Source organism: Canis lupus, chromosome 27 (genome assembly GCF_003254725.2).
Source record: "Canis lupus dingo isolate Sandy chromosome 27, ASM325472v2, whole genome shotgun sequence".
NCBI lineage: Eukaryota > Metazoa > Chordata > Mammalia > Carnivora > Canidae > Canis > Canis lupus.
In genome coordinates, this window is record NC_064269.1 from 5402074 (window position 1) to 5417328 (window position 15255).

At 38.7% G+C, this 15255-nt stretch overlaps 1 protein-coding gene and 1 pseudogene across 1 annotated transcript in view; both read right to left on the reverse strand.

Moving 5' to 3' along the window:
• LOC112678288 (tubulin alpha-1C chain) overlaps positions 1-15255 on the reverse strand; it is a 73458-nt gene that overhangs the window by 57326 nt on the left and 877 nt on the right. The window lies entirely within an intron of this gene.
• On the reverse strand, positions 9026-9116 carry LOC112678343 (U6 spliceosomal RNA; annotated as a pseudogene).

Consider the following 15255-nt stretch of genomic DNA (forward strand, 5'->3'; position numbering starts at 1 on the left):
TGATGTACTACACAATTTGTTCCCATATAAAAAGCATTCTCTATTAACTGTATACATAGAGTGGTTGTTTAAAGTCAAACGCTGGAGACAGACTGGTCCTGGTTTGAATTTTCATATCACTCATTAGTTATGAGAGACCTTGGGCCTATTATTTAACTTCTCTGCACCTCAATTTCTTCAACAGAGGAATAAAGCAAATATAATTGCACCTACCCTCAAGAATTATTTTGAAGATTAGATAACATACTAGTTAGCCTTGATAAGTTGCTCAAAAATTAGTTATAATCACAACAATAAATATCTCTTCAGACTCACTTTTTTTAAAGGATTTTATTTATTTTTTCATGAGCGACACAGAGAGGCAGAGACATAAGCAGAGGGAGAAGCAGGCTCCCTGCAGGGAGCCCGATGCAGAATTCCATCCCAGGACTCCAGGATCATGACATGAGCCCAAGGCTGACACTCAACCACTGAGCCATCCAGGTGCCCCTCTTCAGACCCACTTTTGGAAGCTAGATGCTTGATAGAAGGAGATATTTATGTCATCTCAGCATCAATCTTTTCTAAATCTCAGCCTGGATTTGCAATTGTTTCCAGATAAGTTCAGAGCTCTGTCTACATCTGGGTAGAATATACACCAGAGCCAAATTTAAAGTCCATATTTGCACAGGATGGCTTGAGTAAATGGGTTGTACTGGTCTGTGAAGCTCACCTAAGGGCCAATGTGTAATTTCAAGAGATGATGTAGGTTATTTCTGGGGATGATCCTGACATGGATCTTTTTTTTTTTTTTTTTTTTCTGACATGGATCTTTATCAGAATCTCTGGACTCCTATTTGAAATGGTACCACCATTTGTACCATGGCTTATGTAGTCACTAAGGTCATCTCAAGTTGTCAAACAAATGTTGATGGGACCTCAGAACTGGAAGTGATCTAAATCTGAGGAAATCTTTCTTGTCTGTGTTTCTCTCTGACTGTTATGCTTTTTAGTTAAGCCAGTGACACCAGAATAGAAATTTTATTTTAATCAAGCCATTCTCCAATGTTGTCTTGGTGCCCTGTGCTCAAAGAACAGGCATTCACAGGGAGGATATTGAGGATGAACTCTTGGTGTGAAGTCTCCATTTTACACTGATTTTCACCGAACACAAGATGGACTGTTTGCAGCAGGACCACTGGGGATAATAGGTGCTGGATTTTGTGCCATGATTTTTATCTCTGGTGTTTCTGGCAGTGATTAAGGTTTCAGGCCAACAGAGGCCCTGAGGACCTAGCAACAATTGCTAGGGAGCTTCCCGGTTGCCAGCAACAGTAAATGCCACAGGGACACAAAGACTCAACCTTTCACATACACACAATGAAACCCAGAGCCTAGTCTCTTATTTCAGATAAAACAGAGTCTTCCAGGTAGAGCACAACAGCTTCTTCTTTCCTCCTTTTAGATCAGACTTTTAAAATTTTGTAGAGAACTGCCCAGGAGGTTTTATGACAATTTTGCTTCTAAATTTGTTCAAGAACACTTATATTCAAACTTCTCTCAGTGCTGTCCGTTTTTACTATTTGGGAGAGAAATAGAGTGAAGTAGTATTGCAGATTTGATTTGGAATTTTAAATAAGGTGTGAGTTGTTTAATCTGTTTCTAATTGGCAATCTTCTACAAAGTTACAATTGATTTCTATCCTTCTGACAAGATTTAGTAACACCATCTGAAAGATGGTCTTCTCTCCGTTTCTAATTTGTTTTTAGAAAAGGTAGAAGCATACAGAATATGAAATAGAGCTGTGGCAATTTAAGGTTTTTCCATGACTCATTCAAGGAAATTGCGTAATAGCCTTCCTCTGCCAACCTCACACACTCTTCTCAAATACCTTGTTCTTTCCCTAATTCCATTTCCCAACCGCTGTCACTTGTTCTATCCTTTCTATATGCTATTAACTTTTTTCTTTTGTCTCTAAGGCTGTAAAACTCTCTAGGGTACAGTCATGTGTTATGCAAGGTGATAAGGGAACTGAAGTGCCCCCAAGCTTGCTAGTCTGTTTCCTAGCAACTGTATGACATGTTGCTTAGTAACATGAGGGGTGAGAGTGAAGTCTCTCTCACATATCTAAAAATACTGAAATCATTAAAAAAAATAGTGGGCTTATTAAATATACTAAATCCAGAGACAACCTTACCACAGAGGGAACTTATTTCAAGCCATGCTATCTTCATTAAACCTCTATATCTCTTATAATCTGTATACTAAAATAACAGATAACTTTTCTTACAAGCAGGTACAGGAAAAAAAAAACACAGCCTTTTCTAATCCTTTCTCTTTCACACATGCAACATCAGTGTTTAAGCAGAATGAAGAAATGTTTCCTAAATGATGTTAGACTGCACAGATGAAGAAAAACACAGCCTTTCCTCTTTTCTGCACGTGCATAATAGATTTTTTTAAATGATTTATTTACTTATTTAGCGGGGAGGGGCAGAGTGAGAGGGCAAGAGAATCCTCAAGCAGACCCCTGCTGAGTGCAGAGCCTGACACCAGGCTCAGTCCCAGGACACTGAGATCATGACCTGAACTGAAATCAAGAGTCAGCTGCTTAACCAACTGAGCGACCCAGGCGCCCCTATTATTGATTTTTAAATCTAATTGAAGACTGAGAAATGTTTCCCAAAACACCTTTTTAGGCTGGGTGTCATTTGGGAGCTGTGCCTTTCAAGATTAAAACCATCTGGAGAGTAATTCTCTGTCAACTTATCCAGTGGTTATCAGAATTCAGAAATAACTGAATCATACCACCCAAAACCATTAAACTGTTTAGCTACAAAATGGTAAATACAAATTCTAAGAGAATACTATTCACTGAATTAGACCTACTAAATCAGACTCTGGTACAGGAACTGAAAATCAGTAATTTTTTTTTAAGATTTATTTATTTATTCATAAGAGATACAGAGAGAGGCAGAGACACAGGCAGTGGGAGAAGCAGGCTTCCTGTGGGGAGCCTGATGGGGGACTCGATCTCAGGACCCTGGAATCATGATGTGAGCTGAAGGCAGATGCTTGACCAGGTATCCCAGAGAATCAGTATTTTTTTTAAAAGATTTTATTAAAAAAAAGATTTTATTTATTTATTCATGAGAGACACACAGAAAGAGAGAGAGGCAGAGACACAGGCAGAGGGAGAAGCAGGCTCCATGCAGGGAGCCTGATGTGGGACTCGATCTGGGGTCTCCAGGATCACGCCCTGGGCTGAAGGTGACACCAAACCGCTGAACCACCCAGGGTGCCCCCCCCTTTTTAAAGATTTTGGTTATTTATTCATGAGAGACACACAGAAAAAGAGAGAGAAAATCAGTATTTTTAACTAGCATCCTAGTTACTTCGGCACACTTAGGAAACACTAGTATAGAGGATGATTCTAGTATGTTACAAAAGGGTTATCTTCTACTATTTTGGCTCTTAAATTTATATATGCAATACTTAAAGAAGAAGCTTCAAAGACCAAGTCCTAAATATTCCGCCCCACTTCCCCTTGAACTAGCCCCTTTTGGACTAATAAAATTGGTCAAGCTTTAGAAAATTAGTCCCAGGACCCCGGGATCACAATCTGAGCCAAAGGCAGATGCTCAACCACTGAGCCACCCAGGCTTCCCTGTATAAGACATTTTAAAAATGAATTCTAACTTTTTGTGTGGCTAGTGCTACATAAAAATGGACCAGTTATAATTCCTGAGTATTTTACTTCTTACAACATCAATGCATCTATTCTGTTGTCCACTAGTACATCAATCTCACCCTGATTTATCTATAATATGAATTATAGACAAGAATTTGAAAGAAAAGAGAGAAGCGCACATTTGGATGGTTGGGGGAGGGGACTCAGGAGCTTCCTTTGACTAATATCAAATCCCTGTAGCCAGTGCACCATGGCAACCTTCCCAGTCTGCCACCTAATTTCCATCTGCTTTAAGGGGAAGGAGGGGAAAGACGGAAGCAAAACAGTTCAATGTGCATTCTTGTGAGTGTGTGTAATTTGAGTTAATGAAGTGCAATCATATTATAAATTGCATTTTATGGAAAACAGAGATTATCTACTGTCTTCTCCAATTCTTTATCTTTCTTCTCTTCCCAGGATGCCTTTGAGCCTCTTCAGATTTTGTACCCTTTTTCCAAAAGTCAGATTTCATCAATACGCTTAGGCGAACCACCTTCCCAACATGTCAGAGCAAAATTACAAATTAAAATATGCATCTCAGGACATAAATATGTTGTTCAAAAGAGTGGTTCTGTAAGTGACTGAACATCAATGACTAACCTCAAAGCCTTGTATCACAATACCAGAGATAGGTTTCTAATGTTACAGAGTACAGGTGTTTGTGTTATATCGTAAGTCTTACTTCTGGAATAGAAATTTATTAATAGGGGATCCCTGGGTGGTGCAGCGGTTTGGCGCCTGCCTTTGGCCCAGGGCGTGATCCTGGAGACCCGGGATCGAGTCCCACGTCGGGCTCCTAGTGCATGGAGCCTGCTTCTCCCTCTCCCTCTGCCTATGTCTCTGCCTCTCTCTCTCTCTCTCTCTGTGTGACTATCATAAATAAATAAAAATTTTTTAAAAATTCCTAGTTTTAAAAAAATTATTAATATTTCTCTCTGCTATACACACAAAAGTCCTTCCCAAAATAAACTTTTTTTTTAAAATTTTTATTTATTTATGATAGTCACAGAGAGAGAGAGAGAGGCAGAGACACAGGCAGAGGGAGAAGCAGGCTCCATGCACCGGGAGCCCGACGTGGGATTCAATCCCGGGTCTCCAGGATCGCGCCCTGGGCCAAAGGCAGGCGCCAAACCGCTGCGCCACCCAGGGATCCCGTCCTTCCCAAAATAGATGAAACTCAGTTACCAGAATCACTGATAATTCTTACCATTGTTATCCAGAAAAAAAAAAAAAAAAAACATTATTTAGTAATACTCCAGTGTGTTGACCAGAGTTTGAGAAAGATGATGTTAAGCCTTCAATAAAATTCTGAATTCAGAGGTGGGTCATATTCTTACCTAAACTGTTAATAGAATTTGGCCAAAGTGAATACAGCAGATAGTCTTTAAAGGTCATACATAGTGAGAACCAAATCACTCAATACTTTGATCAGTACTGAGCCCTAAAGTAAAGACAACTTGGGGATCCCTGGGTGGCTCAGCGGTTTGGCACCTGCCTTTGGCCCAGGGCGGGATCCTGGAGTCCTGGGATTGAGTCCCGCATCGGGCTCTGGGCATGGAGCCTGCTTCTCCCTCCTCCTGTGTCTCTGCCTCTCTCTCTCTCTATGTCTATCATAAAATAAATAAATAAATCTTAAAAAAAAATAAAGACAACTGCAAATTCACCACGTCATCATAATCTTGTCCGTCTCCTTGTTTAAATTTAGAGTTTGAGATGTGTTTTTTTAGAGAATTTAAGAGAAACCTACTGCTTGAATTTATCCTTTTACACTCAAATGTGCATGAGGAAGGGCAGTGTGAGACAGATAGGCATGATCATTTCACAAAGAATATAGAGGCAATGGTGTGGCGTGAGACAGTGAACACTAAACTGGGAAGAAGTTGGGAAATGTAACACATTTTTTTGTGTTGGCAGCTCCTGCACTGTCTTCTCTCTCATAGCACTTGACATAATGTATTGTAGTAACAGTTTCAATCATTGGATTGGACCTTGAACTCCTCTGGGCCCAGAAACATGTTTTATGTATTCTGTGCCAAGTCTTACTTATTATATACTTATTTCCTTGTTGCTAAATCCAATGAACATTCCTCTGTCCTTACTAACAACTCCTCTGCAGTATTTGATATTACTCAGCACTCTACTTGATACTGCCCTTCCTTTCTGTAACATCAATATCTTCTGCTTTTCTCTCTCTTTTGGCCAGTCCTTCTTTATCTTTTTTTCTTCTTTTTTTAAGATTTTATTTATTCATTCATGAGACACACACACGCACACACAGAGGTAGAGACATAGGCAGAGGGAGAAGCAGGCTCCCTATGGGGAGCCCGATCCAGGACTCAATCCTCGGACCCCAGGATCACAACCTGAGCCAAAGGCAGATGCTCAACCACTGAACCACCCAGGTGCCCCTCATTTTTTTCTTTTTCTGACACTTCTTCTTTTTTTTCTTTTTAATCCTTTTCTGTTTTAAGATTTCATTTTTTTTGAAATCATTTGTTCATTTATTCATTAATATGTTGTCAAATTCAGTTTTCTATACACTATGGTGTTTATTCCATTTTCTATACTATTAGATATACATATTTAAAAATATTTAACTTATTTTTAAGAAGAATAAGAATTTTTAAGAATTTTCTGAAAAAGAATAATTTTATTATTGTTCTCTAGCAACAAACCTGAAATAAGCCTCATCCAACTCAACTAACTCATTTAAATACCTTTGCTCCATAGCTAAGATTTCATTTTTAAGTAATTTCTACACCCAACATGGGGCTCAAACCCACAACCCTGAAATCAAATGTCACATACTTGGGGCACCTCGGTGGCTCTTGGTTAGGCAACTTAATCTTGGTTTCAGCTCTGGTCATGATCACAGGGTCCAGGGATCAAGCCTCACATGGGGCTCCCCACTTAATGTTAGGTCTGCTGGAGGTTCTTTCCCCCTCCCTCTCCCTTCTCTTCTGCTCCTCCTCCATCCCTTGTGTGCAGGCATGTCTCTCAAACAAACAAACGAATAAATAAACAAATACATTTTTTTTTTTAAGTTGCATGCTTTACCTACTGAGCCAGCCAGGCACCCCCCTTTGCTGTTTTTAAGTCTGCTCTCAATCTGGTAAATCTACCTCCCAAATATTCCTCAATCCATTTCTCTCCTTTCAATCCATCTCTTTCCTTCTGTCCCTGTAGCTTTAGTCTTAGTCAAGCCTTTATCATAAAGCCTAGATGATTGTAATAGCCTCCTACTTAGTCTCCTTGCTTTCAGTCTCAAACTCTTCCAATACATTCTTTAAAGCCAGAAGGTCTTTCCAACCTTGCTAAATTGTGACAGAAAGGAGAATTGAAACCAGTTCTGCCTAACTCTGGAGCCAGCTGCCCCATCCTTCACTGCTCATTGCTCCTGATTCCTAGACATCACCAGCTCTAGACTCAATCTTCCACATATTTCCCAAATATGTCTACTTCTTTCTATTTCCTTGAGTCTGTCTTACCATCTACTAATCAGCAATTTTCTAACCAGTCTTCCTGCATTATAACCCCTGATCCTCAACACTGTTCTATCTTTTCTTTCTGCACATAGCTGCAGTCAGAAGTATCTTTTTGAAATGCAAAGTTCATTATTCCTATTTCCTTTAATGGCTATCATTGAGTTTGAAACAAAGTCCCTCACAATCAGTTCTTCATCTAATCTTCCAGCCTCCCCAATCCCCTTTCCTTACACTTTACGTAACAAACCATAACAAACCACTTCCACTTTAGTTTCTGAAACTAATCCAGTTGTCTTGTATTTGCACGTGCACTCTTTTCTCCATTTGTACCTGCTACTTCTATTTATTTTTCAAGACAACCTCAAGAATTGCCTCTTCCAGGAAGACTTCCTGCATTCTCCATACCACACCATCCTCCAAAGATCTAGAGGTTATAGGTAATAGGTATCTCCTTGCAGAGGATCATGCCTTGCTTCTTTCTTGGGACTTACCAGAATGCATTTTATCTAATTAAATCTTAGTTGAATAAACATCTAATTACACTGCACTATGCCTGGTCCAATACATGCAACTTAGTAGACAACCAATATTTGTTTCCAAAAAGAAGAAACAAATGAATAAATGTTTGAAACATATAGGGCTGATCATCCATATGAGTTAATTACTTGGGTTAAAAAAGATTATAATAATTTAGAAAATAATAAAGTTGAAATATATGAGCTAGTGAGAGGAAGCTTCCCATAAATACATATGGTGCCTTAAATCATGAAGAAAATGTCACTGCAGTCCTGTGGGGGCGGAAATAGTCTTATAAATAAACAGTGCTGGATCAGTTGGATATCCATATGGGGGAAAAATAGATCTGATCTCTACATCACATCAAACACACACACAAATATCAGTTCCCATATGTATTGTGAAACTAAAGTAAAAGCTTAAGCAATAAATCCTTTAGAAGAATATATTCGTGACCTGTCGATAGGCAAAGATTTCTTAAATGCAACCAAAAAAATGATAACAATAGGGGTGATTGGCTGGCTTAGTTGGTAGAGCTTGCTACTCTTTATCTCAGAGTTGTATGTTCAAGCCTCACGTTGAATGCAGAGATCACTGAAAAATAAAATCTTTTAAAAAACGTTAACAATAAAGAAAAAATGGATAAACAACTACTTAAAATCAAGAACTTCCATTCATCAAATCACAACATTAAGAGAATGAAAAGGCAAGTTGCAGAATGGAAAAAAAAATTTTTATATTATAATCTTCAAATCCAACAAAGGATTCTTATTCATAATAAAAATGCACTCCAACCAAATACTAAGATAATGACAGCCAATCCATGAAAAAATATGAAAAAGCCTTGAACAGCCATTTCACCAAAGAGGATATTCAAATGGACAATAAACACATGAAAAGGTGTCAACCTCAATAGTCACAATGTGATGGATATCACACTATGAACTCTCCTAAATGGCTACAATGAAGGAGGATGAGAAACAGAACTCTCCTGCACTGCTAGTGGGAGTGTACAACTTTGGGAAAATTTGCAGTTTTTCTATTAAAGCTGAACATATACATGCCCTATTACCCCACAGTTCTACTACTCCTAGGTATATAGCAGCAGAAATATATATAGCAGAAGTCTGTAAGTATATTCATCCAAACACAGGTATAAGAACGCTTATAGCAATGTCATTGGTATTAGCCAAAAACTAGAAATAATGCAAATATCCTCTAACACTAGGAAATGGATAAATAAATTATGGCGTATTCATACAATAAAAGACTATACAGCAATGAAAACAATTTACAATTACATTCAATGGTATGCTTAAATTTCATAAACATAATATTTGTGTGTCATCCTTGCGAAGTTCTCTGTATTGTTCCAATTTTAGTATATGCGCTGCTGAAGTAAGCACCACAAACATAATAGTAAGTGAAATAAGCCATATATAAAAGAATCCATTACATTTTTATAAAGTTCAAAAACAGGCAAAACAAATCTATTGTGCTATAAATCACTGAGTATCACCTTTTTTAAAAAAAATTTTATTTATGATAGTCACACAGAGAGAGAGAGAGAGAGAGGCAGAGACATAGGCAGAGGGAGAAGCAGGCTCCATGCACCGGGAGCCCGACGTGGGACTCGATCCCGGGTCTCCAAGATTGCGCCCTAGGCCAAAGGCAGGTGCCAAACCGCTGTGCCACCCAGGGATCCCTGAGTATCACCTTTTTAAAAAAGATTTATTTATTTATTTGAGAGACAGTGGGTCGTGAGTGGAGGGAGGGGCAGGGAGAGAGGGATAGAAAATCTCAAGCAGACTTCTCACAGCAGTGGAGCCAAACATAGGGCTCTATCCCAGGACCCTGATATCATGACCTGAGTGGAAATCAAGACTCAGCCACTTTACCAAATGAGCCACCCAGGCACCCCATTGGGTATTACTTTCTACAGCAGATTGTGAGTGGGTAGAGGTACCAGGAGGAGGCTTCTCAGATAGTGATAATGTTCTGTTTCTTCATCTGCATGCTAGTTACACTAGTAATAATGTTAAGTTTGCAAAAATTCATCAAATTGTACATTTATGATTGGTAAACATTTATGTGTGTATGATATCCTTCAACAAAAAGTTCTCAAAATAAAGAAGAAAAAAGACAGAAAGGCTTTTCATGTGCTGAACATAACAACATGCACATCAATGGTGTTTCCCATTCAGCAGCATAACTTAAAATTCTGGGTTATACTTGGAGAATCTGACAAAGGTAAGGAATAGAGAGGTGGAGATGCATAAGCAGATGCTTAACCAACTGAGCTACCCAGGCACCCCCACCAAGTTCAAAACTTTAAGGGTTAATTTCTACTCTCTCCTTTTTGCTTCATGTTCAGCCAGTCACCACTGAGATTCTTCCTTTGGATAGTCCCTTCTGTTATCCCTTTCTAACCATCTCCACAAATTATGAAGTCTGAGAACTTCTGTTTAGATTATTGCGATCACTTCCTTATTGGTGCCATTATCTCCAGTCTCTTTTCCTACTCCACTTAGCTGTCAGATTAATTTTATAAATTGATTTTATAGGGGGGGACTGGGTGGCTCAGCCGGTTAAGCATCTGCCTTTGGCTCAGGTCATGACCCCAGGGTCCTGGGATGGAGCCCCACATTGGGCTCCCTGCTTGGCAAGGAGCCTGCTTCTCCCTCTCTCTCTGCCTGTTGCTCCCCTCTTCTTGTGCTCTCTCTCTGTGTCAAATAAATAAATATTTTATAAAAATTAGTGTTAATTTTATTAAAATGTTGTCTACTCTTTTTTAGAATACAAAAGCTTCACACTGCCTATAGACTCAAGCCCAAACTCGTTCTTCAGATCAGAGTTCAAAATGCTTCATTAACTAGCTCCCCATCCCACATATAACACACCACCCACAACTCATTTGCATGCCCAAATTGAGACAACATATTTGCTCTCCCTTGTACAGGCACCAGATCATCATCATACTATGTCTTTGTTAATATTATGCTCCCTGTTCAAAGTACTCTACTCCTGTCCCATTTGGTTATAAGCTGCCTTTCGGAGTGAAGGCTTCCATGATAAGCCATAAGTCTTAATAAAAGGACCTTTTCCTTCTCTTGAAATTTCCTTCTCTTGAAATGCACTTATTCAAGGTAGCAGGATAAAATTTGTCTTCAGCAACCACGATTTCCTCCTTTTAGTACTTATTTTATTAAGAAATTTTCAAACATACACAAAAATAGAGAAGAGTATAATGAACCCCACATACATATCATTAAAATTTAACAATTATCAAGAGTCTTGTCACAATCTTTATCTATTGTTTTTGCCTTTTTTCTTTCCTGAAGGGAAAGAGAAAATCTTAGGCAGTCTCCACTCCCAGCATGGAGCCCTACTCAAGGGCTCGATCTCATGATGCTGAAGTCATAATCTGAGTCAAAATCAAGAGTCTGACTCTTAACTGACTGAGCCATTTAACTGACTGAGCCATTCAGGCATCCCTCAAATCTTTATTAGATTGCCAATGTGTAGAGTATGGAGTTGGTGCCATAGTTATTTCCAGTGGTACAATGGTATCAGATGATTATTTTTTTTAAGATTTTATTTATTTATTCATGAGAGACATAGAGAGACAGAGAGACAGAGACACAGGCAGAGGGAGAAGCAGGCTTCATGCGGGAGCCCAACGTGGGACTTGATCCTGGGTCTCCATGATCACGCCCTGGGCTGAAGGTGGTGCTAAACTGCTGAGCCACCCGGGCTGCCCAGATTATTATTTTAATTCATTTTTTTTCTATTTTTATTTTCCTTTGTGGGGTATCTTTATGAACTCATGGGTTTATATTGTTAATTTTTTTCTTTTTTTTTTTTTTTATGATAGTCACACAGAGAGAGAGAGAGAGAGGCAGAGACACAGGCAGAGGGAGAAGCAGGCTCCATGCACCAGGAGCCCGATGTGGGATTCGATCCCGGGTCTCCAGAATCGCGCCCGGGGCCAAAGGCAGGTGCCAAACTGCTGCGCCACCCAGGGATCCCTGTTAAATTTTTTATTATAAGAATTGAATAAATACAAAAATGAATAAAACATAATTTTATAGCATAACAAGTAATTATAAAGTGACTAGCTTTTATAACCCCTTTGCTTCCCTCCTCCCTATCAAAATCAACTCTCAGGAAATGACCTGAATTTTAACACAATTTTAAATCAATATATCTTTTTACAGATTTTTAAGTATACGACTTACTTCCGTTATGGAATTAAAGCAGCCATATTAAGGATTTGAGATCTTCATCTTAAAACTAACAGGCAGCCATTGATCTGCTTTAAGCAGTGGAGTGACATGATCTGTGAGATGTATTTTTTTTAAGATTTTATTTATTCATGAGAGACACAAAGGGAGAGGCAGAGACATAGGCAGAGGGAGAAGCAGGGTCCCCAAGGGGAGCCTGATGCAGGACTTGGCCCAGGACCCTAGGATCAGGACCCTGAGCCGAAGGCAGACGCTTAACCACTGAGCCACCTAAGTGCCCCTGTGAGATGTATCATAAGATCACTTTGGCTGTGTGAAGACTGAAATGAATAAGGGTAAGAAAGAGTAAATGTATAGAAAATCTAGGAGGGCACTGACATCCAGGTAAAAGATGATGTACTTACTAGAATGGAGGCAGTTGAGATAGAAAAGAACAAGATTTGAGATTCAGGAGGTAGACCTGACAGGACTCAGAGACTGATTTTATGGTGGTTAGAAAAGGAGAGGAAGATATCAAAAGTAATTCTCATTTCTGATTTGAGAAACCAAATGTGTGCTACTCCATTTGCTGAGCAAGAGAACCTTGTAAGAGGTGCATATTTATGAGAAGATAACTAGTTCAATTTGGGATACCTGTGGGAAACTGCCAGAGACAGGAAGTTTACTACACAATCTGGAACTAAAAGGAGTTGTTAATAATTGATGGGCATATAAAAAGGATTTGAAGCCTTGGGAACGAATGCACTTACCATCTACTAGGAGTGACTAAGATCATATGGAATAAAATGAGGAAAGAATCTAGGACTGAACCTTGAGAAATGCCAACATTTAAAAATTGGGAGAGGAGGAGGAACCAGCAGTGACAGAGAAGAAACAAAAAAATGTAAGGGGGAAACCCAGAAAATGTAGAGTTTCTGAGGACAAGGGAAGAAAGTGTCCCAAGAAAGAGATATCAACTGTGACAAAGCTAATCACAGGTCAACAAGAACTGAAAAGTATCCAGTGGATTTACAACAACAATGGAGGGCATTTGGTTCGAAGGAGTGGTAAGAGCAGAATCCAGATTGAATGGATTTAGGGATAAATAGGAGATGAAGAATTAAGAAGAAAAAAAGTGTTATACAACTTTTTTGTTTCCTACGTAAGTTATAATACATGCAATGGATTCTACAAAGCTCCTCTCCCTATACACACAAACACATGCTGTTCTCCTATATACATGTGCTTGTTTTACTTCTTCAATTAGATTGAAAGACTCTAGAGAAAAGAGATCACGCTACTACCTCTGAATTACTCACATTATCCAGGATGGTCAAGAGCTCACTGTAGACACTCAGTAAATGCTTTTTGAATAAAAAAGGCAAAATACTGGGGATCCCTGGGTGGCTCAGTGGTTTAGCAGCCTGCTTTCTGCCCTGGGCATGATCCTGGGGTCCCGGGATTCAGCCCACATCAGGCTCCCTGCATGGAGCCTGCTTCTCCCTCTGCCTGTGTCTGCCTCTCTCTGTGTCTCTCATGAATAAATAAATAAAATCTTTTTTTAAAAAAAACAAAATACTGGTTAAATGCCCTTAAATTACTAGGCGTTAGAGTAGTTAGTGAAAATATGCACAGAGAGAAACCGTTCATTTAAATCAACAAACATATATATAATGTCTAGTGTATGCTTGGCACTTTGCCAGGGACTAGGATTCACATTTTAATGGAGAAGGGGTGTAGATACACAAATAAATAATTTAAATTCTACAAATATTATAAAAGAAAGGATGTTTTATGCTAATCTTACAGTGGACACGAATGAATTATTAGTAGAATACTTAGAGATATATATTTATGTAAGCTAAAGAGATTGGTAGGAAAAAATAAGAGGTGAACTAGAAAAAAAAAATTTTAATAGTCCACATGCTAGTAAGTCAGATAATGAGGGAAAAAAGAATAGATTAGTTATTTCCCCCCTGCTCTCCCATTTATACTTTTAAGATTATCAGTGCTCAAATAATCTATTTCTGACCTAGATCTTATTGTTACTTATGCTCAAGAGGAGAAGAAAAATCCTCATTTGCATAAGGAACAGAATAGCTCTGAGATAGAATTACAAAGAATCAATTGCATGAACACGCCTCTCTTTTATTTAATCCTCTGTAACTGCATAAAGAACTGAGACTATTGGGGAAATGACATATTTCTTTTATATTGTAAAGAAAATAAAATTCAAGACTGTCTCTCATTCCATAAGGAAAGATTTGTACACTTTACCATGGTCCAGTAGTGTTTCATTTATTTGACTTATTACAATTTTATAAGAAGTATTTTCAATGAGCTACTTATAAATCCTTATACTCCCCAATGCCATTTAATTCTTATTTTAATTAAATGTACTTCTAGGTGAGGAAATATTTGAGTTGTCCTTAATTCTCCTGTCTTTTTACTGAAATATATTTATTTGCTAAAAGGATGGAGATAAGATGATGTTGAAGATTATCTTTCCTATAAAATATGCAAGAAGTAGATAAATATGATATGTGTGCCGGGTTTTATTTTTTCTAGGGAGACTACTGCAGCAAATTTGAACAAGTAAAGCACAGCTATGGATAGCAGACTAGAAAAATCCACGGCAGCCATTGTCACACCACAACCTGCAGCAGCTGTTTCAAGTCCCTCCCTCCCACGCCTGCTCTGCCTGCCAGCCCAGCAGGAATGAATGGGCTCTGCAGAGCACTGTAAATGGTGCTGCAGACCCTGAAAATCTGTTGCTGAAAACTGAACATAAAAATCATCTGCCAAAATATAATTTTCAGCTTCGGTGGTCATAACGAACTTCTTTACCTCCGAAATTCCATTAGCAACGTCAGGTGGTAATCAGTCCAGAGTCTTATTCTGCAGAGCCCATCTTTGTTGATAATAGAGCCTTTCTAAATAGCAAAAGAATGTTACTGCAATCCATTTCCTAGGGCTGAAAGCAAAGCCTTTTTGTCCCAAGAGGCAATTGAGCAACCACCACAGTCTCTAGTTGAATAGCAACGGTGTGAGGCTGTCTACAATTCCCACAGTTAGAAGTCCAATCTCTGAGATTTACTGAATTCACACAAGAACTACATAAAAAAAGAAATGCAGTTATCGAGCTGACAAACTTGTCTGTGGATGGAGACAAAATTATAAAATGTCTTCTTTCTTACATTATACAGCTCTCCTTTTAAATTTGATGTCTTAGTTATTCTCTTCCTTTCCAGAAAAAGGGCGGGGGGCGGGGAGAACAATGCCGAGAATAACTGCATGCACAGGTACTAGAACTAGTTTCTGA